Source organism: Equus caballus, chromosome X (genome assembly GCF_041296265.1).
Source record: "Equus caballus isolate H_3958 breed thoroughbred chromosome X, TB-T2T, whole genome shotgun sequence".
NCBI classification, from domain to species: Eukaryota; Metazoa; Chordata; class Mammalia; order Perissodactyla; family Equidae; genus Equus; species Equus caballus.
The window spans coordinates 59,985,894-60,005,808 of NC_091715.1; the positions used below are offsets into that span (position 1 = coordinate 59,985,894).

Sequence of the window (19,915 nt, forward strand, 5' to 3'; positions counted from 1 at the left end):
GATAAGACCATCCCCCTTCTTCCTGGCACAGAGAGGGAAGCATCTTCACAGAAAGAGGTTTTCCTTAGAAATGTAAATCTTTCCCAACAAAGGGACAAGCAAATTCCACTCCTTGGAGCCTGAATCTCATCTGTAGTTTTAAAACTAACCAGCCTAAAAATCCTCATCAGATCCAAGGGGCAACTCCTTAGTTTAGGGAAGAGCTTGTAATTAGTAACACCAAGAGAGGCCCTACCCAAATAGGACATAGCAGATCTTGGGACAAACCGCATTTCCAAGTTTTAAGAAAGACCCAATCTCCTGGCTCATATGGGTGGAGTTTGACCTCCACGGACAAGGGAAGTCAGAAGTTTCCATATTTATTGAGTTCTTCTACCACCGGCTTCAGATTGATTATGTGTTTGATTGCCATGGAAACCTCTTTGGGTTTGTAGCGAATCTGAATCCTTAGGGAACAGCCTCCCATGGGTGATTTCCAAGGGGCTAAGCTTCAGTTTGCCTTTTGAAACTACCCTTATCTGAGTGAGGGCTATTGGCAGTAATTTAGCCAATTTTCCTGGATCTCTTGGCACAATTTTGCTAATGTTTTATTTAAAGTATGATTGGTCCACTCAGTTTTTCCAGAAGTTGTGGTCTGTTTGCAGCATGTAGCCCTCCGTTTAATTTTTAAAACTCTGGCTACTTTGGAGCTTATTTTTGATATAAAAGTTGGCCTGTTGTCACTCTGAATTGATCTAGGCAAGCCCAAATGGACAATTATTTCTTTTAACACTTTTGTTACCACATTTGCGCTTTCTGACCTACAAGGAAGGGCTTCAATGCATCCAGTAAATTTATCCACAAACACCAAGAGGAATTTGTACCCTCCAGGGGTCATGGACATAACAGTAAAATCAGCTTGCCAGTCTTCCCCCACTAAAGTTCCCCGAATTCGCATTGCTTTGGCCAGGGGAGGTACAGGAGGCCTGGTTTATGCATTATTCTTCTGGCGATAAATGCACTGTCCAGTTATTGTTTTCAATAAGTTCTTTTGTACCTGGGGTGCTTATGACCTTTGTCAGCCATAGATATATAAGGTTTCTTTTCCATTATGGGTAGAATCATGAGCACTCTTACGGAGCCCCCAAGCTGTTTGGGGACCCAAATCTTCCCTCATGGGTTTATCATCCAGCCCTTGACTATTGGAGTCCACTGATCATCCTGTGTAGTGGTTTCCCTTACTTCATCAGGGGAATTTACACTGGTATAAATTCATAGAAGGGTAGAATATGAATTAATGATAATTGGAGAAGCTCTCCTGATATAGCAGCCCTTTTTGCAGCTGCATCTGCCAAATCATTCCCCTTTATATGCTCTGATTCTCCACTTTGATGGCCTTTACAATGGCCACAGCTACTTCCTTGGGGCCGTGCACCAGAGGATCTCTGGCTCAAGTTTGATTTCTCTTACTGCTGCCGTTACAAAGTCCTCTTTCTTTCCAATGGCTCCATGAGCATGAATTACAGAGGAAGCATATTTAGGGTCTGTGTATACTGTTAGTATTTTTTCTAGTCCCAATTCCAAAGCTCTGATTGATGCAATTATTTCTGTCTTTTGGGTCAAGGTGACTGGTGTCATCCCCTTGGCTTCCATAGTTTCATGCAGAGACACTACTGCATAATCTGCTCTTCCTTGTGTGGAGGAAAATAATCCATAACCAATCTATAAATGAAAATTTGGGTGAGTTTATTCTGAGCTTAAATCTGAGGATTATAACCCGGGGCCTTTCTTCCCGAAGGAAGAAAGGGCACCAAAGAAGTGGGATGCACAGACTGGTTATATACCCCCAGATAGGATGTTTCACATAGGATTGAAATGTCCCTTTTACAATAGTCGCGAGACTGCTCTGTCAGCACAGCGATTGATGGAAACAGCAGGTAGGTCTTCTGTCTCAGTGAACACAGCAGGGTGGCAGTCTGTTGTCTCCAGCTGAGTGGTCACAGGTGAGCTGGGTGGTCAAAGGTGAGTGCAGCAATCAGTTCCTAGCCTAAGGAAAAATGCTAATGTGGGGGGAAGTTGCACCTTTATCTCAAGGGCCTTTGTTCTGGCCATAGGAAATGTCTAAGCAGATATGCAATGAGTGCTCAATAGCCACAGTCAAGCTCTTTTGGAAAAGACAAAGTCAGGCCGAATTAGGTTTATACCAAATGGCTTCCTCGTATACTCCAATATATCCTATTTCTTGCCATTTTTATTTGTCACTCGTTTGTTACTCATGAAGGTGCTCCCATCTACAAATCATACCTCCTCTGCATTAGGCAATAGTTCACCCTGGAGATCTCTGTGGCTAGAGTAAACCTGATCAATCACATCTGGGCAAGCATGGGTAAGAGGCCCCTTGGAATCAGGGAACAGGGTAGCTTGGTTTAAGGTATGACAAGGTTTTAAAGAAATCTGAGGGGACCCTAACAGCATAGCTTGTTATTGTAGTATTCTATTCTTGGATAGCCAGAGATGTCCTTTAGTCTCTAGTAGGCTAGAGACTTGCTGGGGGCTCCACATCAGTCAAAGTTTGGCCCATCATCACTTTTTCTGCATTCTTGATTAATAGGCAGGTGGCAGCTACAGTTCTCAAGCATGGGAGTCATCATTTTGCCACAATAATAGGCTACTACGCTTTTAGGGGGGGTCTCAGCATTTGGGTTAGCACTCCTGTAGCTACTCCCTGTCTGTCACAGACACCTAGGTCAAATGTTTTGCTCAGGTCTGGTAAGGCCAGTGTAGGTGCTTCCATTAGCAAGTTTTAAGCTTATTGAAAGTTTGGTGACATAGCTTATCCCATTCAAAGGGGTCTGTTTCTGGCCCTGGTAGTTTATCCTAGAGAGGCTTAACAATTAATCCAAAGTTAGGGATCTAAATGCAGCAAAAGCCAGCCATCCTCAAGAATCCTCAGAGCTGCCTACAAATTTTTGGTGAAGCAAGTTATTTTACATATTACCATTTTCCTCTCTAGGGGAAGGCCGTGTTGTCCCCTTGAAATGATGAACCCCAAGTACTTTACAGTCTCTTTAGATATTTGTGCCTTCCCTTTAGAAACTTTATATCCCTTACTGGCTAAGAAGTTTAACATTTTAACTCAATCTGGACACTACCTGGGGATAGAATCAGATCCCACAGGTTAATTGTTCAGTCCCACAGGATTACCCTTTGCCTCCCATTTTAGACGCCAATTGCAGGTTCAGGTTGTCACCTGTGCTTCTGACCAACCAGCCACAGAGCAGATGTTCCCACAGCCCCCTCATTGTGTTTGATTATTTTGATAGAGCGGCTCACAGAACTCAGGAAAACATTTTACTTAGCAGCCAGATGGAAGAGATGCATAGAGTAAAATACGTGGGGCAAGGATGTGGAGCTCCCAGACCCTCTCTGGGCATGCCACTCTCGCCAAATCTCCCTGGGTGTTTACCAACCCAGAAGCTCTCTGAAGCCCATCCCTTTGGATTTTAATGGAGACCCTCCTTACATAGGCACAGTTGATTACGTCATTGGCCTTTGACAATGGAACTCAATCTTTAGCCCCTCTCCTCACCCTGGACATGTGGAGAGGGGAATGGGGCTGAAAATTCCAACCCCGAATCACACAATAGGTTTCCCTATTTTCCCACACACCAGCCCCCACCCTTAGGGGCTTTCCAAATGTCACCTTATTAGCATAAATGCAGGTGTGGTTGAAAGGGTCTTGTTAGGAAGAACAAAAGACACCTCTTTCTCTTTTATTGCTCTGGAGTTATTTCAGGAACTGAGGACTAAAGTAATTATTATAACAAAATATGCCTCTATGGCTCTTATATGGGAAATTACAAGAGTTTTTGGATCTCTGTGCCAGAAACAAAAAGAAGATATTTACTATTATAAATCGAGTACTGTACAGCATTGACAACACTACAGTCTTGAACAAATCTGCATTCCCCAACTCTAAAAACGTATTTATTATAAGAAAGTTTCATCTTTATGGCTTCTGGCTTCGAGGGGTATTGTTTTACCCGGGGCCAGCAGTCTACCTGCTTCAGTTTTACCTTTACTGACATGGCACTGGCTGCTCACTCCACCTGTCCTTGTGCCTACAAATCTGAGTTAGCTCAACTTAAAACATTTAGGGGAATCTCTTCCTTCTCAGGTGCTGGTGTATCCTGTAATAGGGCCATAAGCTCAACTCCCCAACTTTTTGGATCTTGGATCTCTACTTTATCTTTTTCCCAGCTTATTGAGGCCCCTCACTTAGATAGCCTGTCCCTCCCTAGAGGGGGAACAGGGCATTCTGGTACATACAGAAAGAAACGCTTAAGTATTTTTTATCCTGTTTCATAGGTCAAGGGGCTCCAGAAAACTTTTGGTCTCTCCTTTGCCTGATACTCCTTTGATGCTACATCTTTATCTTTTTGAAAGGTTTCTCTTTTTGGTATTCAGCACTGAGAATGTGGCTCCAGTATCAAGCAAAAATTTTAACATGTTCTCCTCCTACTGCCAAGGTCACCCCTAGAGCCAACTTGGGAACCCCATGGCCCTGTCACATCTCATCTGTGGTCAAGAGAAGATTCCGTGGCTTGGTCCTGTTCAATCTCTTCCCTCTCTGGCGATGGTTGGGACAGTCCTGCTGCTAATGTCCTTCCTGTTTGCAGTACACACACCCAAATATGTTGGTGGCTTTCTGGTCACTGGTTGGGGCCTGAGCTCACTCACTCCTTCTCTTCTGCAGGTTACCTTGAGCAGACTTGAAGAGCCACACCTACCAGGGTGGCTTGCCTTTTCATCTTCTTGTCTTCCTCTTCGTGATCATCAGGATCATTGGGATTCCACCCAGCATCGGTCCCTGGCACGGTCTGTTCCCTAAGCCTGCGAATGGCTGATCCTGGGTCATATTCATTATATGCTTGTTCTCTAGCTTTTAACAGAACAGCTGACTTTTCCTCAGCTATAAGGAGAGTAGATAACAGTCTTTGAATATCTGTCAAGTTTGGATTATGAGTGGCAGATTTATGATTTCCTCTGAGTCAGCTCTCAATCCTTTGGTGTGTGCCTTCCAATTATACAAATCAGAGAGGAAAAGGGGATGTGCACATTAATAAGTTTCTCCTCACCGTCAGGCTCCTGTCTTAGGGGATATATCCCAGATTTGCAACTGGTTCCTAATCTAGTTGTACTATTCGGAAGAAAAGGGTGAGGGTCTTTGGTTGTTGGAGAGTCCAATTCCCCGTGGAAGGATTGCTCGGTTGGGGGACAGTAAAGAGTTTGGCCCTGGTACATCCTCCAGAGGTCTCTTGGGGCTCACCAGGTGGTCTACCAATGGGGCCAAAGCTGGTGGACTCTGAGGTGGGCTTTCCTTAGTCCCGTGTTTCCTTCTTTGGTGGAGCAGGTCCTCTTCATCAGAAAGATAAGTCTTCGATTCAACCTTTAACCTTTCACTTAGACGTAGTGCCATGAAGCACTGGACACAAGAGATTTCTTCCAATTTCTTGGTTCTTTTTCAAAATAGATCTAATTTTAGTATTGTGTTAACACTTAGGGTCTCATTTTCTGCCCATTTTCCCCCATCCTCCAGTGAATATTGCAACTAGCTGCATTGCATAATAAGATCATTATCCTCTGGGGTCAATGGGGACTATACAAAGGCCTTTCAAATCTGGAGGATGCAGCCCAATGAGCTTTCCTCTGGTGTGGAACTTGGTCCCCTCATTTTCTAGCATCTTTTCTGATGGTCTGTTTCGAACCTCCCTGGAGAAACTTCTAAGGTTAGTGGTGATACAGATGCCACAAGGTTGTGTCCAGAGGAAGCTTAGTACCTTAATCACCCGAAACTAGGCTCAGGCCAAGTTTCCTCAGGCTGTTTTTCTCAGGCTAAACTAAATCCTTAAAGGGAAAATCAAACTGGCGGATCCTGGGTGTCACCCAGTGAGCACTGATGGGGAGGGCCTGTGTTACCGAAACAAGCGGGTTTGCCTCTCTGTGAGTTAAATAAGAATTGATGCGGGGTTGGTGAGCTGAGGAGTTGAATGAAAGATTTCTTGGACTCTCAAGGTCTGCCAGTAGTGTTCTTTTATTTAGAGAATAGTGTGGAAAAGCATGGGGACAGGGCCCATGGGCAGTCAGAGCTGCTGCTATGGGGACAGGATCCATGGGCAGTAAGAGCTGCTGCTGCAAACATGAGTTGACAGTAGGGCTAAATTTAAAGCATAGGTGTGAGTTATCTCTTTACAAGACAAAGGAAAGAATATGTAAAAAGTTGTTAGGATGGTATCAGTGCAGGTGGGGTCTGGTTATTGGGTGGTCCTATAACTTTAGATAAGAATCAGACCAGATTAAGTCATGATGTTTTATGCTTCCCAGAGGATGTTGGTGGTGTGGGGAGTCAGCTATGTGAGGTTACCAGAGGAACACAATAAACAAGACTTAAGTCCTTGCCATCCCCATTAAGAGTTTCTAGAGATAAGGTCATCTCCCCTTCCTCCTGGTGCAGAGAGGGAGACACACCCATAGATGAAGACTTCCTTCATAAATGCAAATGTCTCTCATCAAGGGGCAAGCAAATTTCACTCCCCAGAGTCCAGGGCTCCAGAAATCTTTTAGTCTCTCCCTTTCCTGAGACATCCTTCAGTTCACACTTTCCTTCAGAAAGGCTTCCCTTGTGGGCATTCAACACCAAGAACATGGCTCCACTAAGGAGCAAGGATTCAGCCTGCTCTCCTCCTTCCTGCCAAGGTCACTGGGGCCTCCTGAAGCCAACTGGGGGAGGGTCGCTCAGCCCCATCACGTCTCATCTGTAGTCAAAGGAAACTGCCATGGCTCGGTCTTCTTCGATCCCTTCCCTCCCTGGGGACGGTTCGGACAATCCTGCCGCCAACGCCCTTCCTCTTGGCAGTCAGCACACCGATTAGTCCCCGACATTGTTGGTGGCCTCCTGGCCCCTCGGTGGGGGCTGGGGTTACTCACCCATGGCATAAGCCCCCTCTCCCTCAGGTTATCTTAAGGAGACTGGCGGGCCACAGCGAGCAGGGCGGCCTGCCTTTTCATCTTGTCTTCCTTTGCATCCTCAGCTTCAAGCCAGTTATGGAGCACCCTCCATGCAGCCTCTCATAGCTGTGCAGGACTGGTAGCAGGACCGATCGCCAGCTTTTGGAGTTTCCCACGGGTGTCTGGAGCACTTCTGAGATCTGAAATACGGATTCAGGATCACTGTACTGCCCCGGGCCTCCATGTCCCAATTTGTGTATCACCTGAGGCAGTCCTGCGGCCTCTGGAACGAAGGGGTGGGGGGCGGCTTTCCTCAGGGCCCTATTGTACCTCTCCTAATTTAGGCCATTTAATGGGTGTCTGGCTTACTCTTTTCATGGCTTTCAGAAGCAGACCCCGAAAATATCCTCCCTTTCCTCGATCCTCAGGATCATTGGGATTCCACCCTGGCTCAGTCTCTGGCACAGCCTGTCCACCAGGCCTGCAGATGTCTGATCCTGGGTCATCATCCTTACCTGCTTGTTCTCTGGCTTTGAACGGAACGGATGACTTTTCCTCAGGCATGAGGAGTGTAGTCAACAGGCTTGGAATATCTGCCCAGGTTGGATCACGAATGCAGAAGATTCCCTCCGTCGGGCTTATGAACTCTGGGTCAGTGCTCAGTCCTTTTGTGTGTGCCTTTCAATCACATAAGTCAGAGGTGGAAAAGGGGTCGTGCACATCAATAAGCATCCCCTCACTGTCAGGCACCTGTCTTACGGTCTGTATCCCAGGTGTGTCACTTGTTCCTAATCTGGCTGTATACTCTGGAAGAGAATGGGGGAGGGTCTCAGCTTGTGCCAGTGTCCAATTTCCCCTAGGGGGATGGCTGGGGAAGAACAGCAAGGGGTTTGGACCTGTGCTCGCCTCTGGCTCAAGCAGGGGTAAGGTAGTGGGATGAGTTGGAGGTCCTCCAGGGCTCACCAACTGGTCTAACTGTGGGGCTGAATCTGGTGTATGTGGGTAACGTCGGCTTGCCTCAGTTTCACATTTTTGTTTTTTCCAATCTTGTCGGCCTCTTCAGAATAATCAATCTTAGATTCAACCTTTATCCCTTCTTTGAAGCATGCTGCCTCGATACAGTGAACATAAGGAATTTCTTCCTCTTTCTTGGTTCTTTTGCAACTTAGATCTCATTAGAGCATGGCATTAACTTTAGAGTCCCTTTCTTGACGTATTTACCTATATTCCAGTGAATATTGCAGCCAGGTTGTATATATAAAAAGACCATCTCCTCTCTGGCCAATGGGTGAACACTTGAACACCCTGTAGTTCTAGAGTACACAGCACAATGTGCTTTTCTCTGGGATGGAGCTTTCTCCCCCTCTTATTATAGCATCTTTTCTTATGGTCTCTTTCCAACTTTCCAGGCGCTGCTTGTAATGGTTAGTGGAGACTCAGATGTCACAAATCTGTGCCCAGAGCACATTTGGCACCCTAATAGTCTAAAATGAGACAAAGGTCAAGTCACTAATACATTAAAAGAAAACTGTTGGATGCTGGCTTTCACCCAGGAACATGTGATAATGGAGGGCAAGGAACAGGAAAAGGAGACCTAGGAGTCCAGAAGAGCCAGACTGTGAAAAAAACAATATGGATGTCTAGCGTCCTTGACAAAAACAAACCAATGACCAAAAAGGACAGACTCAGCAACTCCAGAGGGGCCTAGACCCCATATCAGGGGACCTCTCCTCAGGTCACAGGCCCAACACAAAGACAGACTCAGCGACTTCAGGGACAGTTTAACTCCATCGAAGGGGAGCCCTTCTCCCATCACAGACCCAATTCAAAGACAGAATCAGTGTCTGCAGGGGGAGCTCAAATCTCCACCTCGTCACTCAAGAAGAAATTATTTCTGCAAAGGACTCAAACCCTTGAGTAGTCAACAGGGATTGCCCCCATTCACCAGAGTATCTGGGCCATGCCATCCAGACAAGGCTCAATCTCTAAAGGGGACTCGAACCCCTGACTAGTCAACAGGGATTGCTCCCATTTTGCCAGAGTCAAGCATCAGCCCTTCCGGAGTGGACAAGTTCTGTGGTCCTTCCGATCAGAGCAGACTCTCGCTCCCCTAAGCCTGTCAACCCCCAAATGGGGATTCAAACCCCAAATTCAGGCCCCAACAGGCATGCTTTTGTGAGACAACTTAAAGAAAGACCTCTTATAGCCATGCAGTGGGTTTGGCGCCCCCTCCTCCATTGAGAGAGCCACCAAGCAAAGTGCTCAGTGCGGCTCTTGGGTCTCCTGAGGGGGCAGCGACATGAAGCTGGTGGCACAGGCAGCATGAAGGGGCCAGTGCCCCATTGGGAGCCCACTTGCCACCAAAACCGAAGTGAGTTCCCTCTTGGTGAGTTAAATCAGACTCTACACCAGAAGCAGTTGTCTCACAAACTAAAGTGTATTTGCAGTAAATAGGAGACCATGAGGAATCATTTCCATAGTCGTGGCGTCCCCATACAAAGGGAAGCAGGGACATTTACTTGGGCTGGGAATTTGAATATTGAAAAGAGAGGTGCATATCCTCTTGCACAGGGTCTGTTGGGAAATATGATTTCAACACACACTGCAGCTGATGGTAATAAGACCTAAGCTCCTCCAGGAGAGATCTTAGCACTAAAAATAATGCAAAGGTCACAGGCACAGCTTTCATGGTGAGACCTGTTCCAGTTCATGATGGTTGGTGGTGGCATCTCCTAAACATAACAAAAGGAGGAAGAACAATGTGGAAAAGTTGAAATACCCCAAATTACCATTGAGTTCCTTCCAGTAACTAACCTGTGGCAGTCATTTGCATTCATGATATGAGTGTAAGATATTTGTGTAGACTGATCAGCATTGAAATAAAAGTCACTTATGAAGACGGTGTTAAAGTACCACAAGCAGAAGATTTTCTAAACCATATGACAGCACTGCCTGAAAGTTACAGACAATCTGTTGCAGTGCTAGTGAAAGGTTTTCAATGTCTCCTTGGGAGAAGTTCCTTCACAGCTACGTGTAGCTCAGTTCAACGAAAATGTGCTTTCCTAGGGGCAAGCCAGGTGGCACAGCAGTTAAGTGCGCACGTTCTGCTTTGGCAGCCTGGAGTTCGCCGGTTCAGATCCCCAGTGCGAACATGGCACCGCTTGGTAAGCCATGCTGTGACAGTCGTCCCACATATAAAGTACAGGAAGATGGGCACGGATGTGAGCTCGGGACCAGTCTTCCTCAGCAAAAAGAGGAGGATTGGCAGTAGATGTTAGCTCAGGGTAGTGAAATTTTTATTCGAGGAAGATTAGCTCTGAGCTAACTACTGCCAGTCCTCCTCTTTTTGCTGAGGAAGCCTGGCCCTGAGCTAACGTCCGTGTCCATCTTCCTCTACTTTATACGTAGGACGCCTACCACAGCATAGAGTGCCAAGTGGTGCCATGTCCACACCCGGGATCCGAACTGGTGAACCCTGCACCGCCGAGAATCGGAATGTGTGAACTTAAAAACGCTGTGCCAGCGGGCCGGCCCCTGTAGTGAAATTTTTAATAGCTCTCCTATTGCAGCTCCTGGCATGGTGAGATCACCAATAGTCTTTCTTCATCTCATGCACAGGAGAGCCTGTGTGTAGGCTGTTCAGCATTGAATTAATAGTCACTTATGAAGATGATATTATAGAGCCACAGGCAGGAGTCTTTCTAAACTGCATACCTGCATTGTCTGAAAGTTACAGATAATCTGTCCCAGAGGTAGTGAAGGGTTTTCAATCTCTTTAGATGAATCCCTTCACAGCTACAGGCAGCCGAGTTCAACAGGAACATGCTTTCGCATCAAGGGAGAGAGAGCCTGACTGAAGGGGTGAACTGCAATGTGTGTCGTTGTTCTCACTAGCATGATCCTAAACAGCTAAATGCCAGAGCTTTTCTCCACAGTGTACTTTGCTTGACTGTGTGTGAGATATATTCTTTCCCAGCTCTAGTGGAATGTTTAAAAACTCTCCTAGGAAAATGTCACTTGAAGCTTCTGGCAAGCTGATCTCAGTCATAATTTTCCTTCCACACATGCGCTTGAGAGCCTGTCTAGACTGCTCGGCATTGAATTAAAAGTCACTTATGAAGATGATATTAAAGAGCCACAAGCAGGACGTTTTCTAAACATCCTCTATTGTGGTGCCATAGACATAGCCTAAGTTAAAAGTTTGTGTTATATTATTTTGGCTTTGCCATCATCTTACTATTGCAAAGATCACTGTAGTAGACACTGTGTCTCTGCATCCCTTGTCACGTTGAGCCACCTTTGACGTGGCCTACAGCCATGGTAGACTGTTTCTGGCTTACTGGCAGCTTCCCACTTTGAAAATTTCCCTTCTTTTTCCTGAGGACAGACTGTCTTGACAGCTTGCTCAGACCATACGTAAGACAGTTTGGTGTTGCCTGAGATTCATGTGTCAAGGAGCAGTACTCAACCAGTAAGGGACAGGAACCAATGGATAAACACTGAAGGTTTCCTAGTCTTCTTTCAAACAATTCTTAGAAATGTAGAAGTGTTCTGAAGGATATGTCAAAGCATTTCAAGTGATGGATCTTTAGTTGCTTACAGCAGTAATCTATACTTTATTGCACACGTCAGTAACTTTCTCTCTTCTCAGGCGCACATTCCATATTCCCTCATTTTTGCTTCCTGAAATCACCTACCAAATAAACATTGTATACCCAAGTCCTTGCCTCAGGGTCTGCTCTTGGGGCAATTTCCATTCTTACAATCCTAGTCTCTTGTATGCCATTAGTGGCCTATGAGGCCACACTTATCTATAGCACAAATGACACTCTATGGAGTCTTGATAATAAGAGATAGTGATAATATTGCAATACTGGATAACTGGAAGCCCTATCAGAAACCATTAATATCTGAGGCACAGACAGCGTCAATATCCCTGACCTGAGCATCAGCATCTTTGCTTAGACAACATTCTAGGTGGAGCTTTCCAAAAATGCTTGTGTCTGGAGCTGATCCAATGGTGGTGCATCAGCTATCCTGTATCTTTTGTCTCCTACCACCACATCTCAAAAGAACTGCACTAGCATACACAGTATGAAAACTGACATACAGGTTGTATGGTTCCCTGAGCTGAAATGAACCCAGACCACAGCAAGTGAAAACACCAAATCTTAACCAGGAGACCACCAGGGCTGGCTCTATTTGCAAAAATCCTGACTTATTAAAATTCCCTCTTCTACTGAAATATAACTGATGGCAAATCTAGGGTGACTTTTTATTTCAGTAAGTATATGTCACTGAAACAAAGATTCTGTAGAACAACTCCAGTTTTCTCCTGTTTCTTTAGAAACTTGTTTGATTATGCACTTGTTCCTGATAAGAGTTACTCTAATATTTTACATATAGTTTTTTTACAAGTTTGTTATGAAAAGAAATATTTTATAGTTCTACCAAAATAAATTCTCAATAAATTGTAAAAATTACCTGATCTTAATAATTTTATGTTACAATTGTGGGTGAGAAATAATATTGCAAATTAATTTTTAAATAGCTTCTGAAATGATTTCAAGAGTGTATTCCATTGGTCTCTAACAGTAGAATTTGAAATTTATTTAAGCCTAGGTTGTATTACAGACAAACTGCATCTTGATATGAGCTCTTGGTGTCCACCAGCAACATAGAGACTGACTGTTGACACTAGGAATGCTTCTGTCTTATGATTTGTCACTCTGAGCAAAACGGAAACTTGTTTTTATTGATGTTAAGTCATTTAATAGGTCTTTCTTGGAGACATAGAGTCTTGTATTTTAAAGACACTTGAGAAGTTTCTTATCTTGTCTAAAACATCCATCAATCCTGTCAATTCAAAGGCAGATAACATTCCTCTTGATATTAAGGTGGAATATACTCCCTATAACGACTATTCATTATTCCATATATGACTAAGCTGTGTAATTTATCAGTAGGGATGCTGGACTCTATTGTTTAGGTCATAACACCTTCACATCCACTTAGCAGTGAGCAGAGATTTGAGTCTAGGGAAAGAGATTAGAGTAGATATCAATAGAGCAGAGTCTGACTTGAAATGATAAAACTTTCAAGGTACTTGGTCTTCACATCTAGAATTAGTAATAAGTAAATTATTTGATTTAACCTAATTGTACACAGAGATCTGTTGAGACCCACTCCTGAGCTTGCTGAATGAAGCATGCAAAATAGTTTCAGAAGTGTCTGAAGTTCCTGAAGACCTTCACACTGAAATATGTTTATTTATGACCCTATTCCCTGAATGAGAACCAGAATTCCCAAATAAAGGTCTCATTCCCCAGGGAAAGAAAGATAAATTGAATGTTCATTAGTCAAGTCTCCACTAGAGTGAAAAAGTGGAGATAGACAAGGGACTCTCTTAGGTGATCATTTTGAATAACCATCACATGCTATGATTCCACTTTTTGTTTGTGTGTTTTGAATGGTAAACCTACATTTCCTGGGAAATGTTGCTTCTGGCCCAGGGATGCAAGCAAATTCAGCAGTTGGAAAACAAAGGATTCTGGCTCCAAGGTTTAATTTTAATGTGAGTATTATGAATAAAATTGAATGCCAGACCTTCATTCTTCCTTTTAATAATATAAGATTATTTTCTTTATTCTTTTTTCTTTTGTTTCTTTTGCTGGGAAAGATTCACCCATAGCAACATCTGTTGCCAATACTCCTCTTTTTTTTCCTCCTCGAAGCCTCAGCACATAGTTGTATATTGTAGTTCTAAGTCCTAGAACTAGAGTTCTATGTGAACTACTAGCACAGAATGGCTACTGACACACGAGTGGTGTTCTTCCATACCCAGGAACTGAACCCAGGCCAGCAAAGTGGAGCATGCTGAGCTTGAACTGCTAGGCCAGCAGGGCTGGCTTGCAAAACCTCAATTCTTATGTCAACAATAAGCCTTCAGGGGCCAGCCTGGTGGCGCAGTGGTTAAGTGCACAATGTTCCGCTTCAGCAGCCTGGGGATTGCTGGTTCGGATCCCAGGTGCGGGCACGGCACTGCATGGCAAGCCATGCTGAGGCAGACGTCCCACATATAACGTAGAGTAAAATGGGTACACATGTTAGCTCAGGGCCAGTCTTCCTCAGCAAAAAGAGGAGAATTGGCAACAGATGTTAGCTCAGAGCTAATCTTCCTTAAAGAAAACAAAAAAGAAACAACATAAGTGGGGTGTTGAGGCTTCCTTCAATTATTGTGTTGCTTCCAATTTCTCCCCTTAGTTCTTTTAAAACTTGCTTTAAATTCTTTTACTGTGTATTTATCCAAAGAACATGAAATCAACAATTCAAAGAGATTTATTGCACACCTATGTTCATTGTAGCATTATTCACCATTGCCAAGATATGGAAGCAACTCAAGTGCCCATAATGGGTGAATGGATAAAGAAGATGTGGTGTGTGTATATATATATATATATATATATATATAGTAGAATGCTACTTACCATAAAAAATGGAATAGTACTTACCACAAAAAAAGACAATATCATGCCATTTGTGACAACATGATGGACCTTGAGGATATCATACTCAGGAAAATACATCAGTCAGAGAAAGACAAAAACTCATCTGTGAAAGATAAACACTTAGATAAGGGGAACAGATTAATGGTTACCAGAGGGATAGGGGTGGGGTGGGCAAAAGGGGTAAAGGGGTACATATGTATCATGATGGATGAAAACTACACTATTGGTGGTGAACACGATGCTGTGTATACAGAAACTGATATTTAGTAATGTACACCAGAAACTTACACCACGTCATGAGCCAATATGACCTGAACAAAGTGAACAAAAAAAGAAGCTAGGATATCCACCAATCCCTAATGCCCAGATCTTTAATGTACTCCAGCCTCCTCCATCTCCCCAAGGCACAGATAGCCAGTGAGATTCCATTCCATACTGTGTGCAACAGCCTGAGTACACCACTGGTTTGTACTACTCTCCACATCTCTTTTTTCTTTCTCTTCTCTTCTCTTTTTTCCTCTCCTCTCCTCCCCTCTGCTCTCCCTTCCTCTCTCCTCTCCCTTCCCCTTTTCTTTTCTCCATCTCCTGTCTCCCCTTTCTTATTCTCTTTCTTCTGTATTTCATTCATCAAATATTTATTGACACGTACTATATGTGGGACACTCTATCAGGCAATGGGAACATAATATTAGAATTTATGGTTGGATAGAGAGGTGAGTATTAATAAAATGATCACAAATTGTGATGAATTGTATAAAGAACAGCGAGACATAACAGATTCCAGCGACCTGGTCTGATCTGCAGTGTTTCAGAACACATCCCTAGTTTTAAACTTAGATGTGAGAAATGAGTTGAATTTACTAAAATTCCTTTTTTTCTCTTTTGTTTCATTTCTGAGAGGGTCCCTATCTGCCAGCTGCTGACACATATGACCCAATGTAATGTTTTTATACCTTCTCTCTTGCTATGCTAAAATTTTTCTACTAATCTATAAAGATTCTCTGAAACTACGTTTTGGACAAATATTTGATACTTACGTGTAAAGATGATATCAGTGCAAAATTGACCTTGCTTCTCCCCCATTGACTGGTGTCCCACTAAACACATGTCTCCCCTGCCCTTCTTTTCCTTCTGGTTTTCTCAAATTGCCCAATCCCTTGGTTTCCATCACTAGGTTTGGTCGTGGCCTCATCTAGAAACCAGGTTAGATTCAATCTCTGTAACTTCCTCATCCCTGTTTCTTCTTTCTGCTAATTTTTCATGAAATGAAACACATCAAAAATCTTATTAAAGAAAATTTCCAATGTCACTGATTTACCTTCCAGATTCTAAGGCAGAAAAATACATTTTAATCATATTTTTAATTGCAAAGTATAATTGAAATCAGTTTTATTTGATAAAGCTGAATGTTGGCAAGTGGGTGGAGAAAATAGAAATTCTAATTCAATGTTACTGATGCTATAAAATTTGGAGGGTTTATTGGCAATGTCTACCACAATTTTAAATGTACATGTTCCTTGACCCAGCAGATCCTCTTCCAGGACATACTTCTAAAAGGTTTGTAAAGATGTCTGTCAAGAATCTTCACCACTTCAGTTATAATAAAAACTTAAAACAACAAAAAGGTCCATCACTGGGGATTGGAGAAATCAATAGTTCAATCATACACAAAGAATCTTGCTGCCAGTAAAAACAATGAGATAAATCAGTATGGACTGACATGGAAAGGTGTTCACAATATATTGTTAAGTGGAAAACATCTAGCTACAGAACAATATAGGAGTATGAACCTATTTCTGAAAAAAAGATTACAAACAGCAACTCTGAAAGAATAAGTGAATACTAGTCATCTCTGGGTGGAAGGCTATCTGGGTACATTCCTTTCCCAAAGCATCACCTCCGTAAAGTTTCAACTTCCACAATGAGCATGTATTATTGTGTTAAATAAGTAATCATGGCTGTATAATATTATGATATATTAAGTTACAGTGGAGTTTTCCCCTCCTATTCCCTTCTCTTTATTTGAGAAATTTCTGTCCTTCATTTCCTCAAGGAATGTAACAGAATTTATTTTTAAAAGCTTTTCCAAGATTTCTGGCTTTTGTGTTCCAAAATCATAAGCCCTCAGGGGGAGAGAATTTATTATGTGCATAAACAAAATTTTTCATTCAGCAGCAAGAGGAAAGCAGAGTCTCCTTTGGACTAGGGAAAGATGCCACCTGACTGAAGTGATGAGGGAGAGAAAGCCTGAGAGGCCATCAGAGGGAGAAAGAGAGCTTTTGATTTCCTAGAACAGAAATAACCTACATAATGTTTTCAGTAGCTGGTTGGTGGGGCAGGGAAGAGGGATAGGAATAGGTAAGATTCCAGAAAATAATTGTATCTAGGCCAGGAGCTACAACTCAGAGGCCTACATGGGTTACATAGGTGACATAAAGGAGGAAAGCACAACGATTGTAAAGGACTATGAAGGAGTGATGGGCCATGCCATCCTGGAACAGCTGTTACTCAGGGTCCGCCTACTATTGTGCAACAGGAGTAGGGGCCCAGCATTGCTAGACTTTTTGATTTTTGCTTCTTCTTCTCCCCAGAACCCCCAGTATAGAGTTGTATATCCTGGTTGTAGGTCCTTCTTGGTTGTGCTATGTGGGATATAGCCTCAGCATGACCTCATGACTGGTGCCATGCCCTTGGTCAGGATCTGAACCAGCAAAACCCTAGGACACTGAAGGAGAGCATGTGAACTTAACTTCTCAGCCACTGGGCCAGCCCAATTTTCAATTTTTTACATCAAAGTTTAAGTTAAAAAGTCAATTTTTAATTGGCTCAAATGTGCAGGTCAAACTAAGAGTACCTGTCTGAGTACATTTGGGCTACTATAACACAATATCATAGACTGGGTGGCTTATAAACAACAGAAAAATTTCTCACAGTTCTAAAGGCTAGAGAGTGTAAGGTCAGGCACCAGAAGATTCAGTATTTGGTGAAGTCCCATTTCCTGGTTCATAGTCATCTTCTCACTGTGTCCTCACATGGTTGAAGGGGTAAGGGAGCCATCTAAGACCTCCTTTTTAAGGGCACTAATATCATTCACAGGCATTCCACTCTCATGACTTAAGCACCTTCCAAAGGCTCTACCTCCAAATACTATCATTTGGAAGTTAGGATTTCAACATATGAATTTGAGGGAGGGACATAAATATTCAGTCCGCTGCAGTACCTATGTGTTAATCCCAACTTACAGGTCACACACGTGTGAGCTGATGAAGGCGGAAGTGGCAGCCTCATGAAAAAAATCCTGTGCTCCAAACATCGGCCAAGTAGCAGGAGCTGTGAGTATCTCTCTCCACAGGTGGCAGAGTAGACCAGGACCACATGCTCCTTCCCACCTCCAATGCTCTGCTTAAGACCCAGAATAGATCTTGTATTAAATAAGAGAGATGAGGAGACAAGCTACCCAAAAGGACTTGATGTGATGCTTTTTATCTGCTAGTCTATGTGAATGGAGACATAGCGTCTGAAATGAAATTGAGTAAGAAAAGAAAGAATCGTTAATAATATAGACTAGTTTTTGCAACCCTTGTGGGGAAAACAGAAGTGCTCTGCCCAATCCCCTGGGGAGCCAGCTTTTTCTTAAGAACTGCAGCCCTGGGGCATTGTTTTTGCTGCCTGACCACTGCCATCATGGGTCACATGTATGTTCCTGGGAAGGACTTGTCCCAGTAGGCTCTGCCCCTCTGCCACAGCATCCCCACCTGGCTGAAGATGATGTCTGATGACACAAAAGAGCAGATCTACAAACTGGCCAATAAGAGCCTGACTCCCTCACAAATTGATGTGGTCCTGAGAAACTCACATGGCACTGCACAAGTATGTTTTGTGAGAGGCAATAAAATCTTGAGAATTCTTAAGTACAAAGGACTCAAAGTCTTAAGTCTCACTTAAGAAAACTGTTGCAGTTTGAAAGCATCTTGAGAAGAACAGAAAGGATAAGGATGCTAAATTCCATCTGATTCTGATTGAGAGCCACATTTATCAGCTGGCTAGATATAAGACTAGACGAGTGCTCTCCCTCAATTAGAAATGTGAGTCATCCACAGCCTCTCCCTGTTTGCATAAATTTATCTATGTACTCAAGCAATAAACCATTGTTTAACTAGAAAAATATAGAGTCACAGTCCTGGGCTGGCTTTGCCTGACTGCTCCTGCTGTCTCTTCCTTCCCACCAGCTCCATAGATGGTGCTTTCTTTTCCTGTCCAGCCCATGCCAGGAAGCATCAGTGCTCCATCTTCCACCACTGTCATCAGGACACAAGAGAAAGGTAGGTCCATGTAAGTGGGGTTGTTAGTGAGAGTCAGAACAGAGCACTTTTATTTCTGGGATTGTGAGAAAAATGAGCTTCTGGAATCCCCAGCTGGAACCCAGAATGAAGAGAAACAATGTAATAGTGAGGGTTCAGTTTCCACAGTGCATTGAATAGTATAAATTGGCCATATTAAGTCATGCCATGAGGGCTGTCTTGGAAAACTAAGCCAACTCTTGATTTAAAAAATGAAATATTGGAGGGGCCGGCCCCATGTCCAAGAGGTTAAGTTTGCATGCTGAGCTTCAGCATCCCAGGGTTTTGTCGGATTGGATCCTGGGCATGGATCTAGCACTGCTCATGAAGCCATGCTGAGGTGGCATCCCACATAACACAACTAGAAGGACCTACAACTAGAATATGCAACTATGTACCTGAGGGCTTTGAGGAGAAGAAGAAAAAAAAGAAGATTGGCAACACATGTCAGCTCAGGTGCCAATCTTTAAAAAAATTTAAACAACTAAAAAAAATGAAATATTGAGGAGAGGCATTTTGAACTCCATTACCCTACAGTCAAACCTCAGGTTCTCATTACCAATGTCCTCTCTTCCATCTCTACTTTCCCGCCTTTATTTTGCCCACTGATTCTTACAGCCTCGGTTCATACCTCTATGTGGATGAGTCAAAACCTAGACTTCAAGTGCAACTTCTCTGAGCACCAGAAACACACTCTCTACAGCCTGGGGAATTTCTCAGCCTGGGCTGTCCATAAGGTTTCCCAGACAATGGGAATTTTTAATAAGGAGCTCCCTGGAGATGGAGGGGTGAGGAAAAGGAGGAGAAAAGAATCCAGGTACCTGAGGGGTACTGTAGACATTAACCCAATTTACTCTTTTTTCTGTTTAACTTGAGGGGTGATTCAGTGGGCTCAAGGAATTGTGAGCTTGTTTTAAAGATAAAAAGGATATCTTTGGGGAGGTTGTGATCACCAAATGGCCAGCTCTGAGCAGCCCTGGAAGCCCGGAAGTCAGATTCCCCAGGGGTCTATTGGGGGTGACCCAATTGTTTCCCTGAAGCTCCTCCTGCCAAGTCCCTCATTCCATAAAACCTGCCTGT

The 19,915-nt window shown here is 43.5% G+C and overlaps 1 pseudogene; it reads left to right on the forward strand.

The window, feature by feature from the left end:
- The first annotated feature begins 18,179 nt into the window (after positions 1-18,179).
- LOC100629156 (small ribosomal subunit protein uS15-like) lies at positions 18,180-18,639 on the forward strand (annotated as a pseudogene).
- The last annotated feature ends 1,276 nt before the right edge of the window (positions 18,640-19,915 follow it).